Source organism: Tupaia chinensis, unplaced genomic scaffold (genome assembly GCF_000334495.1).
Source record: "Tupaia chinensis unplaced genomic scaffold, TupChi_1.0 Scaffold000625_1, whole genome shotgun sequence".
Lineage (NCBI taxonomy): Eukaryota > Metazoa > Chordata > Mammalia > Scandentia > Tupaiidae > Tupaia > Tupaia belangeri.
Window position 1 is genome coordinate 180,536 of NW_006160145.1, and position 9,889 is coordinate 190,424.

Genomic DNA, 9,889 nt, shown 5'->3' on the forward strand with positions numbered 1-9,889 from the left:
TGTGTGCCCAATATCCCAAGAGGAGAATGGAGGAGAAGGGATTGTGATGTGGCCATCTTCCCTGGGGAGGTGATTTCTTGCTGTCTGTCTCTCTGTCTCTCCAGCAAGCACACACACCATACAGCAAACATATCTCTCTAAAAATAATTAAAAAAAGAATGACCACAGCAATTCCAGCACATATAACCTTTATAACTTATGATACTCAAAGATCAAAATGTCATGTCTGTTAGCTTCATGTATTGTGTTTCAAGGAAGTACTCTGAGTGATCATGCTTAAAACATGTGCCCACGCCTTGAATCAATTACGGTGGTTAGTTAGAAAGCATCCGGCCTACCCGCCTTATTAGGAAAGATAACACCAGCTGTTTTATCACACTGACCTCAAATTGAAGAGATTTGACATAAATGAAGATCAATTATGAGTTCAAATGAGGTGTTCTTAATTGTTAAAGGAGATGCATGGTCTGTCTCTGTATGTAAAATAGGTCTTCAAAAATTCATTGAAAGTGAGTATTGTGAAAAAACTATGAACAGATTTCAAAAATTTTAGCACCAAAATAAACTCCTACAGTCGTTCCATTTCTCCATGAACTTTTTGAATTCCCCTTGTAGTCTATATGTATTGGAAAAGTAAGAGTTTTGACATGAAAGGAAATGAAATGACGAGGTCTTACATCTTTGGTTTACACATGAAATGAGAGATGAAATGACAGCGTAAGTCTATTACTGTCTTGTTCAACGAATCAGTGCTCCAGACGGAGAGTAGCAACTCGTTCCCTGTGTAACCTACAGTATCTCTCTTCACCTTACCTTCTTTGTAAAATGTCATCTCACTCCCTTACTCTATTAGGTATTAATTTTCTATAAAGTACGTATACATAAGCACTCGATATCCCTTAGAAAAATGAATGCATCGCTCTAAAATATAGACCATTAAGACTCACAATGACATAGTGGAATAGAGGGAGTGAAAAAGCTGTGAGGGTCTGCTCCTAGCCTATGGATATCAGAAAAGGAGACTATGCCATTCTCACAAGATAGAAATAATGTCCCTTCCACCCACATCTTGACATACAGACATGGAGGGGTGGGCGTGGAGGGCTATGGTGTTGTTACAGAAAAGTGAGATGTTATTGTAACTTTAAAGTTTATATGCTTTTATGAAAACCCTGTTCTCTGATTCAAGCTTGGATTAAGAAATTGCGTCAATAAAATTCCCTAAGATCTACCTATCAAAAAGCCTCCTGTTTCTCCCATGACTCCAATGGATTGTAACTGCTGGTAAGAATCTAACTAAGCCTATAAATTCTATTACTTAGTATAGGTTAAGCACCAATAAACACTGAAGAAAGGGAGAAAGGAAGGAGAAGGGGAGGAAATAGAGGGAAGAGAGATTAGGGGAAGAGGTAGAAAAGATGGGGAGAAGTAGAGGAACGTGGAGTTTAAGTTTTCACAGTAGCTGGAGATAGGAGCACATGCACACACATGCACACACACATTACTCCCTTGCCCTTTGTTATAGTAATAAAAGCAGTCTTCATGCCCAAGAAAACTGCTCTCAGCCACATTCCCCACCAACTGCTTTCAGTACCCTTCCCTGTAAGAGCTGGAAGGAGGTTATAGGAGATTAAACAAATAAAATAGAATAAATGTAATCTTCTCAGCGAACACCCATTTTCCTCAGCCGACATTCCCATGTGTATTTCGTGTGAAGGCCAGTCAGTAGAGAAACATTTTACTTATGATAACCACCTGGGTAACACTCAAATATCAAGTAGGGGAGATTAAATGCTAGAGCAAACAATTCCAAAATGTCAGTGGCTAAACACAGTAACAGGCGATTTCTCATAGCACAGGCCTCTCAGGGTTAGCCATGGGAAAACGGGTCATTCAGGGCCTTGAATTCCTTCTGTCTTGGGACTCCATAGTCCTCTAAGTTTTTTGAAACCTTCACAATTCAGCTGGGGACAACGAATAAAGAATCTCTCACGTGAGAGAGACCGGAGCTAGAATTGTACCTGTCACTTCTGCCCGTGATGCATTGGCTGGGACGCAGTCCTGTGGCCTCACGTAACTGCAGGGAAGGCTGGGCACATAATCCGCCATGTTCCAGAGGAAAAGGAAACCGGCTGGGAGCAGCTGGTTACAAATTACGCGTTATCCCTCCTCACCTTTTCCACTGCTCTTCCCAGGTCTGTGCATTAGCACTGATGGCTTCTGATGTCTGTAATTTACGTTTATAATCTTGATGCTAAGTCACCCTAAGAGCTGAGGCTAGCGTCGCGTCTCTGGCAATAGAGAAGTGTGTCATACGTCCATGAAGGGCCCACATTCAGTCAGTGGGTGCCATAGAGAGGTTTTTGCTATAGGGCACGTGCGCTCACCGGAAAGAAAGAGAAAGACAGAGAGACAGAAAGTGAGAAATCACCCCCCAGGGGGATGGCCACGCCGCAATCCCTTCTCCTCCATTCTCCTCTCAGGATCTTGGGCACGCACGCACATGCACCTGGTATGATTTTAAGCCACCAGGTCCAAGCCTCAAACAACAGCCAACTACTTGGGAGTCCAGCAACATAGCCATTGCACCAACTGCTGGTCCCTTGCCATCTGTGCTCTTAAGGAGAGAGTCAAGTAAGGAAGTAAAAGAGATTTTTTTAAAAAAGATTCCTTTCCAGTACTTCACAGAGAGTGGATGCGCTGGCATGTATCCCCTGTTCTATGAGAGGAGTTAGAAACAAGGGGTGATAAAAGAGAATGGCCCCCACACACACTGATTCACCATGCACTGCGGGTGGGAGCTCTCTGGCCTTGTTTCCCAACAGTTTCTCCCACAGAGAAATAAAAGTCCTGCCTTCCAAAGAGACTCAGAGCAGCACCAGGGAGAAAGTAGAAGAGAGGCTGCTCAGTGATATTTAAAACTCAGGCAATAAGAATCCACTGTATTTTCCTTTTGCTTTTAGATTGAAATTTGTAAGGTAGGGCAGCTGAAATTCCAGTGAATTTCAACACCAACAGGATATTCATCAGAAGCAAGTAAGCAAGCAGCATAGCCCACTATGTATTCCCAATGGGAAGGCTCTGGGGAGTTCAGAGTGGCTGCCTCTCCTCTGGACTGGCAGAATGAAAGTCACTTCTTGGTGAGTCAGGAAGAAGTGTAATCTCTTGCCTATTTACCCGATGTTGGGCCAGCTGCAAGGTTTTCTGCAACAGAATTTGATCTGTTCCCTATGGTCACCCTTTAAACAAAAGTCTTCCTCCACTTACAATTTGACCGACCTCTCAGCATTTGTCCAAAGTGGTGATATGATTCATTCTATGATAGATAGGTTCTTGATACAAACAAAATGCCCCATGTCCACACAAGGGCCCAAAAAAAGTACACTCATACATACAAGGACAAGATTTTCCTTAAGTACTTTAAGGCACATTGAATAGACATGGGGACAATAAACCACCAAATTCAATACTAAGAGTAGGTTTCAGACGGAGCGAGAGAAGATGAAGAGATTCATGGGGTCTTAAACTTGCCCATTCATTCCACTAATCTTTATTGAGTGCTTACTCTGTATCCACACTTACCGTAAAAGGTCTCTTAATCCATGTACATACCAAGAATCATTTGTAGACTGAATACATGCATCCCACACCTATACTAATGACTACTTTTGTTATTTTTTAAAGTTTTTACCATAGAGCATATGTGTTTGCTAGAGAGAAACAGAGAGAGGGAAAGTGAGAAATCACTCTCCAGGGAGGATGCCCATGCCACAATCCGTTCTTCTCCATTCTTCTCTTTAGATTCTGAGCATGTATATATGCATACCCAGTGTGAGTGTCAAGCCACCAGGTCCAGGACTCTAAATGGACTCTAACCAACTCATGCGTCAGTCATGTGGAAGTCCAGCATCTTAACCACCACACCACCTCCTGGCCCCAGCTCTTATTCAAAAATAAATGTGTACTGGAGGAAAGCAATGATTCCTTTGCTGGCTCCTCCTCACCTTCCTGTCTTCCTCTGGAGTGCTCTAAGCCTTTGACCTGTTTTCTAGTTATGGCCGTTCCTTTGGTGGTGATGTTACCTAATCTCATGGTTTTAGAAACCATCAGTTTTAAATGGCTCCCAAATATATACGTCTAGCAGAGACCTCCCAGCTAAACTTGAGCCTAGAATATTCCATTTCCTGATTAATATCTATATGCTAATGTCATTTTATATACAACACTGTATGAAATAGCTAATCCTCCAACCGATGCCCAAACCTAGGCTTCCGATCTTCCTGCAAGAATCTTCCTTCCATATTATTTCCCAATTAACTAATGGCAGCCCTAACCCAAGATACTTACCCCAAAAATCTGAGTTATATTTACTGCTGCTTTGACAGGCAACCACTCAGCAAAATCTGCTGAATCACCACAACTTCCCTGAATCAAGACATCTTTTTTGTTTTTTTTCCCCCAGTGGGAGCACATGCCCTCTGGCAATTACATAGGGTAAATAGCCAAGAGATAACACTTCTTCCTGACTCGTCAAGAAATGACTTTCATTCTGCCAGTCCAGAGGAGAGGCAGCCACTCTGAACTCCCCAGAGCCTTCTCATTGGGAATGGAGAGTGAGGAAGCACCCCTGGCTCCCAGAGGCATGGTCATGCCACAATTTTTTCTCTATTTCTCTACCCTGTTGAGTCTTGAGCATGCACACACAAGCACTGACCGGATGAGTTCTTCCAGCTACCAAGACTGGAATTCCAACCACAGTTGGCCATGTGTGACCTGGCTCCCTTAACCACCCTGCTACAGAGCCGGCCCACCAAGCCTGCTTTGACTCACACCTGGATTACTGGGCCTGTCTCTCATTTTATCTCCCTGTGCGATCCTCCGCCTTCTGGCTTTCAAAGAGCCATTTCAGAAACATGAGTAAAATCAGCCCACTCCTGTGTTCCCAACCATCTAGTGGCTGTTTATTTCACCCAGAAAAAAAAAAAAAAACAAACAAACAAACAAAAAAAAACCTCTTCCCGCTGATCTATAAGGTTCTTTATTATATAAACTACACCTCATCACACTCTGCACAGAGCCACACTGGACTTTGCTTCCCTTCAAAACAGCTAAGAGAACTTCTATCCCAGGGCCTTTGCACTTGATGTCTCCGCTTCTTGAAACCCTCTTCTCTCAATTGTCAGTGTGCTTACTTCCTCGCTTCTTGGTGACATGTCATTTTATATACAACACTCGGTATGAGATAACTAACCCCAACTGTAGATACCAGAATGCTTGGGGTAGGGGTGAGGGAGGTAAGAGAAGATCAGTGGGGAAAAGGCATTTAACAGACTCGAGAGTGCAGGCAGATGGGGCAAATGGGTTGTAGAATGGCATATCACAAATGAGTGAAAAAAATGACATTGCCATCGTGAGTGCGTGTGCGTGCATGTGCGTGCATGTGTGTGCGTGTGTGTGTTCTTTGTTGAAAACATTGAATATGGTATTATCCTTTATTTGTCACACACTGCATTCATACTTTGAATATCCATGTTGTGGGGCCAGCAGGCGGTGTGGTAGTTAAGTTGCTGGACTCCCACATGGCAGGCCATGATTCAAGTCCTAGACCTGGCAGCTTACTTTCTCACTTTGTCTTTCTCTCTCTGGTCAAATTAAAAAATAACAGGGATCAGCAGATGGTGTAACGGTTATGTGGCTGGACTACCACATAGTCGACCGTGGTTTGAGTCACAGACCCAGAGGCTTAAACTCATATTGGATACATGTGCGTGCGTGCCCAAGATCACAAGAGGAGAATAGAGGAGAAGGGATTGCAGCGTGGCCATCCCCCTGGAGGATGATTTCTCACTTTCTGTCTCTCCATTTGTCTCTCTTGCAAGCACATGTGCCCTATAGCAAAAATCTCTTTCAAAAATAATAAGTAAAATTAAATAATTATTTTTTAAAATAAAATCCATGTGTATCGCACAATGATGTACGACAATTAAATGTAAATTGGAAATTATGAAATAGAAAAGAATGACTAGTTCTGTTCAAGACGCCTTATTTCTGTGCCATGCTTTGTTTCTCCTTTGTGATAATTTTACAGTCTGACATAGCAAGATCCTTTCATTTTATTTCCCTCCATAAAAGTATAGACTTTCTTCCATATACTGGCATGTACCCAGCACCTACAACTACCTCTGCTGTATAATTTCTCAATAAGGAAAATGCATGTACCATTTAATACATGAATAAACTGTCTTAAACTCTGGAAACAGATATTTCTCTTAGGAAGCAAACTGAGCTTGTTGGCAAAATACCTTCATAAGTCTTTGGAATTGAAAGGGAAGTCATGGGTATAAGCAGGAGCCAAGGGACCAGAGAAGAAAACCGTGAGATCATAAGAGGGATGAGCTTCTCGTTCATTGGCACTAAAAGAAGGAACCGATAAGGTGGAGGGGACTAGGAAGACAGTGCCAATATGAGGACCAGATAAGGTAAAGTAGCCTGTGAATAAAATACAGAGTAAGAAATAAAAGCTATTATACACAGAGCACCTAATAGTCTCTTTGATTTTATTAAACCTCCTGTATTTCCTCAATGCATAAGTCTATGACCCACGTACGTTGTGTTTTTAAAGTAGTTTTAAAGTGGAATACTTACATTCTAACAGTCCTGCCTGGGTCAATTCAGGCAGAAAAAAATGGCACATGAGGGATACAAAATAATCCGTAAATGAAAACAGCAGAAGTTCAGAACCAGATGCCCATGCAAATACGAGCACCTTTTCCTGACTAGTCTCATTACATTCAAATACAGCTTATGAAGGGCTTTGGGCTTGCCCAGGAATGTGACTTTGAATGAATTTTATCTGACTTTCACAAAGGACTGAGCAGCCATTTGATCTATACATAGTTTTTTTTGTGGTTAACAAAATATTACTACTTTTTAAAAATTCATAATTCTTGGTGATTTTTTTGTCATTGTGTGTCAACTTTTATAAGTGTCTATAGATTTGTATTTATGCTTAAAAAGGGGGGCCCTGATATTTGAGAAGGTCAAGAATCATAAATTATGGACTATAATCTGGAATTTTTTAAGTGAACTAACCTGAGAGTTGCTTTGTTTTCAACCACACAGCCATTAAACATGTAAGTTTGAACAATACACCCCGGTGATGTCCTCAACTTCTTCCCCTTCATTCACTTCAACCACTCACCTAAACCCCTTTCCCTTTGAGTTACAAAATATGCCTAATTAGATGAAGTTCTTAATTTTATATGATTATTATCCAAATATACATTGGGGAACCATTCTCAAAGCAATAACAGAGATTAGAACATTTCTAATTTATTTTACTCCTTTGGGGGAGGCAGTATTTAAACAGCTACCCTATCCTGAATTAAGTTCATGCCACTTTCCTGGAAATAATGCTATGTCATGTGCATCAAATGCTTACCGTGCTCTTTCCTCTGGCACAAACATATCCAAGAACAGTTTCAGGTCATTAAAGTATTGGAGGGTTAGTTTTATGTGTCAAGTTGGCTCAGCTATGAGAATCACTGGTTTGAGCAAATGTCAATCCAGATGTTTTTGGGAAGGCACTTTTTTCAAACGGGATTTACATTTGCATTCACTAGACATAACTAAAGCAGAGTACCTACCCTTACGTGGATGGGCCTCATCCAATCAGTTGAAGACCTAAAAAGCAAACACTGAGGTTAGAAAAAGCAATTCTGGGGACCAGCAGATAGCATAATGGCTGGACTCCCACATAGTCAACTGCGGCTCGAGTCCCGGACCCGGTGGCTTAAACTCACACCAGGCACATGTGCGTACATGCTCAAGATCCCAGAAGAGAACAGAGGAGGAGGGATTGTGGCATGGCCATCCTCCCTAAGGGGTGATTTTTTGCTTTCTCTCTCTCTGTCTCTCCCTGTCTCTTTGACGAGTGCACACACTCTATAGCAAAAAACTCTCAAAAAAAGAAAAGAAAAAACAATCCTGCCTTAAGACAGAAAGATATTATAGTAACCCTGCATAGGCCCTACCAATTTAGATTTGAGATTGTAGTATCAATTCTTGTCTGAATCCCCAGACTGCTGACTGCCCTACCAGTTTCAAACTTGGGCTGGCTCCGTGATCAGGGTAACAACTGCTCAACTGGTGCTGGATCCATAAGGAGCAGCATAATTTTGGACCCCTACTCAACCAACACAGGCCAGGCACACACGCACACCCATGAGCCTGTCTGGATGGGAGGCTGTGGGAGAATACCGCATGAGACCCTGCTGAGTGTGTTTCATCAAAGAAATAAACATTTTGATATTATTTTTTCAAACTTGCTGATAGCTCAATCACGTGAGTTAATTCTTAGAAATCTTGATAATATGTATGATGATATCTTTAATTAGACTAATATACAATGTGTTCATGCTGGGATAACTCATTTTGCAAGCTGTAATAATATACAGTAATTGAATATATAAAAAAGAGAATAAATACATAAATCTTGACAAATAGATAGATAGATCACTTGATCCTATTAGTTTCTCTTAGAGAACCCAGATTAATAAAAAATACAAGTTTAAAAAGAAGGAATATGAATACACACACACACACGGATGGGAAGGAATGTGAACATTAAAACAAACAAAAAAATTCTTGGGAACCAGTAGTTAGCGTAAACAAATGGAAAGGAATGTGAACATTAAAACAAACAAAAAATTCTTGGGAACCAGTAGTTAGCGTAATGGCTAGGTCGCTGGACTCCCACATGGTCGACCGCGGTTCGTGTCCCAGACCCGGTGGCTTAAAACTCACGCCGGGCGCATGTGCGTGCGTGCCCAAGATCCCAAGAGGAGAATGGAGAAGGGATTGCGGCGTGACCATCCCCTCTGGGGGGTGATTTCTCGCTTTCTGTCTCTATGTCTCTCTCTGTCTGTGAGCGCACGCGCCCTATAATGAAAACCTCTCAAAAAAAATTCTTATTTTACATTAACTTGATGTTGAAACCAGAGAATGTCCTACTAAAAATTATTTTCCCACTGCTAGGTACTTAATTACCTAGGTATGATGGTTCTTAATGGAACTCAACCTATAAAATCTCAAGAAGATCTGGATTATCCAATACTGCTTCTATTACAAGTACTAGCCTAATTAAAATTAGTCCATTTGAGAAAAATCTCTGCCTCTCTCTGAGCAAGGACTCATCATCTCCAACAACAGAAGAAGTTCCTCCATATAGTAGTAAACATTGCAAAAAGCAATTCCAGTTGCACGCCCTTCAAGTTTTGTGACCCGAGGATAAGCTCAATGACCATATTCTACAGCTCCAAATCAGTAAATCCGAGAGGAGGATTTGATCACGTGCCCACTCTTGACCAAATCACTGATCACCAGGGTATTATGATGAGCTGGGGTTGCATCAAGTGACCAGCCTGTGGCCAGAAAATGGAATGCCATGACGTCTGCCTCAGTACAATCTCTTGACTAGATTGGGTAGAACAGCTCCCTCCAAAATGTGGGCAGAGATAGACAAAAAAACTATTATTCAACAAATAGGATTTTCTAGTAGAAAAGACGTTTCTTTATTTTTTATTTTTATTTTTTTTAGAGAGAGATTTTTGCTATAGGTCATGTGTTCTTGCCAAAGAAACAGAGAGAGAGAGAAAGCAATAAAACACCTCCCAGGTGGGATGACCACACCACAATCCTTTCTCCTCCATTCCCCTGTAGGGATTTCAGGCATGCACACACATGAGCCCAACGCAAGTTTCAAGCCACCTGCTCCAGGATTTGAATCACAGTAGACCACATGAGAACATAACACCTGGAGCTGGCCAGCAGTTCCGGACACCAGGCGGACTGAGGCTGCAGGCCCGACCCTTCCGAATCTCCACGCATC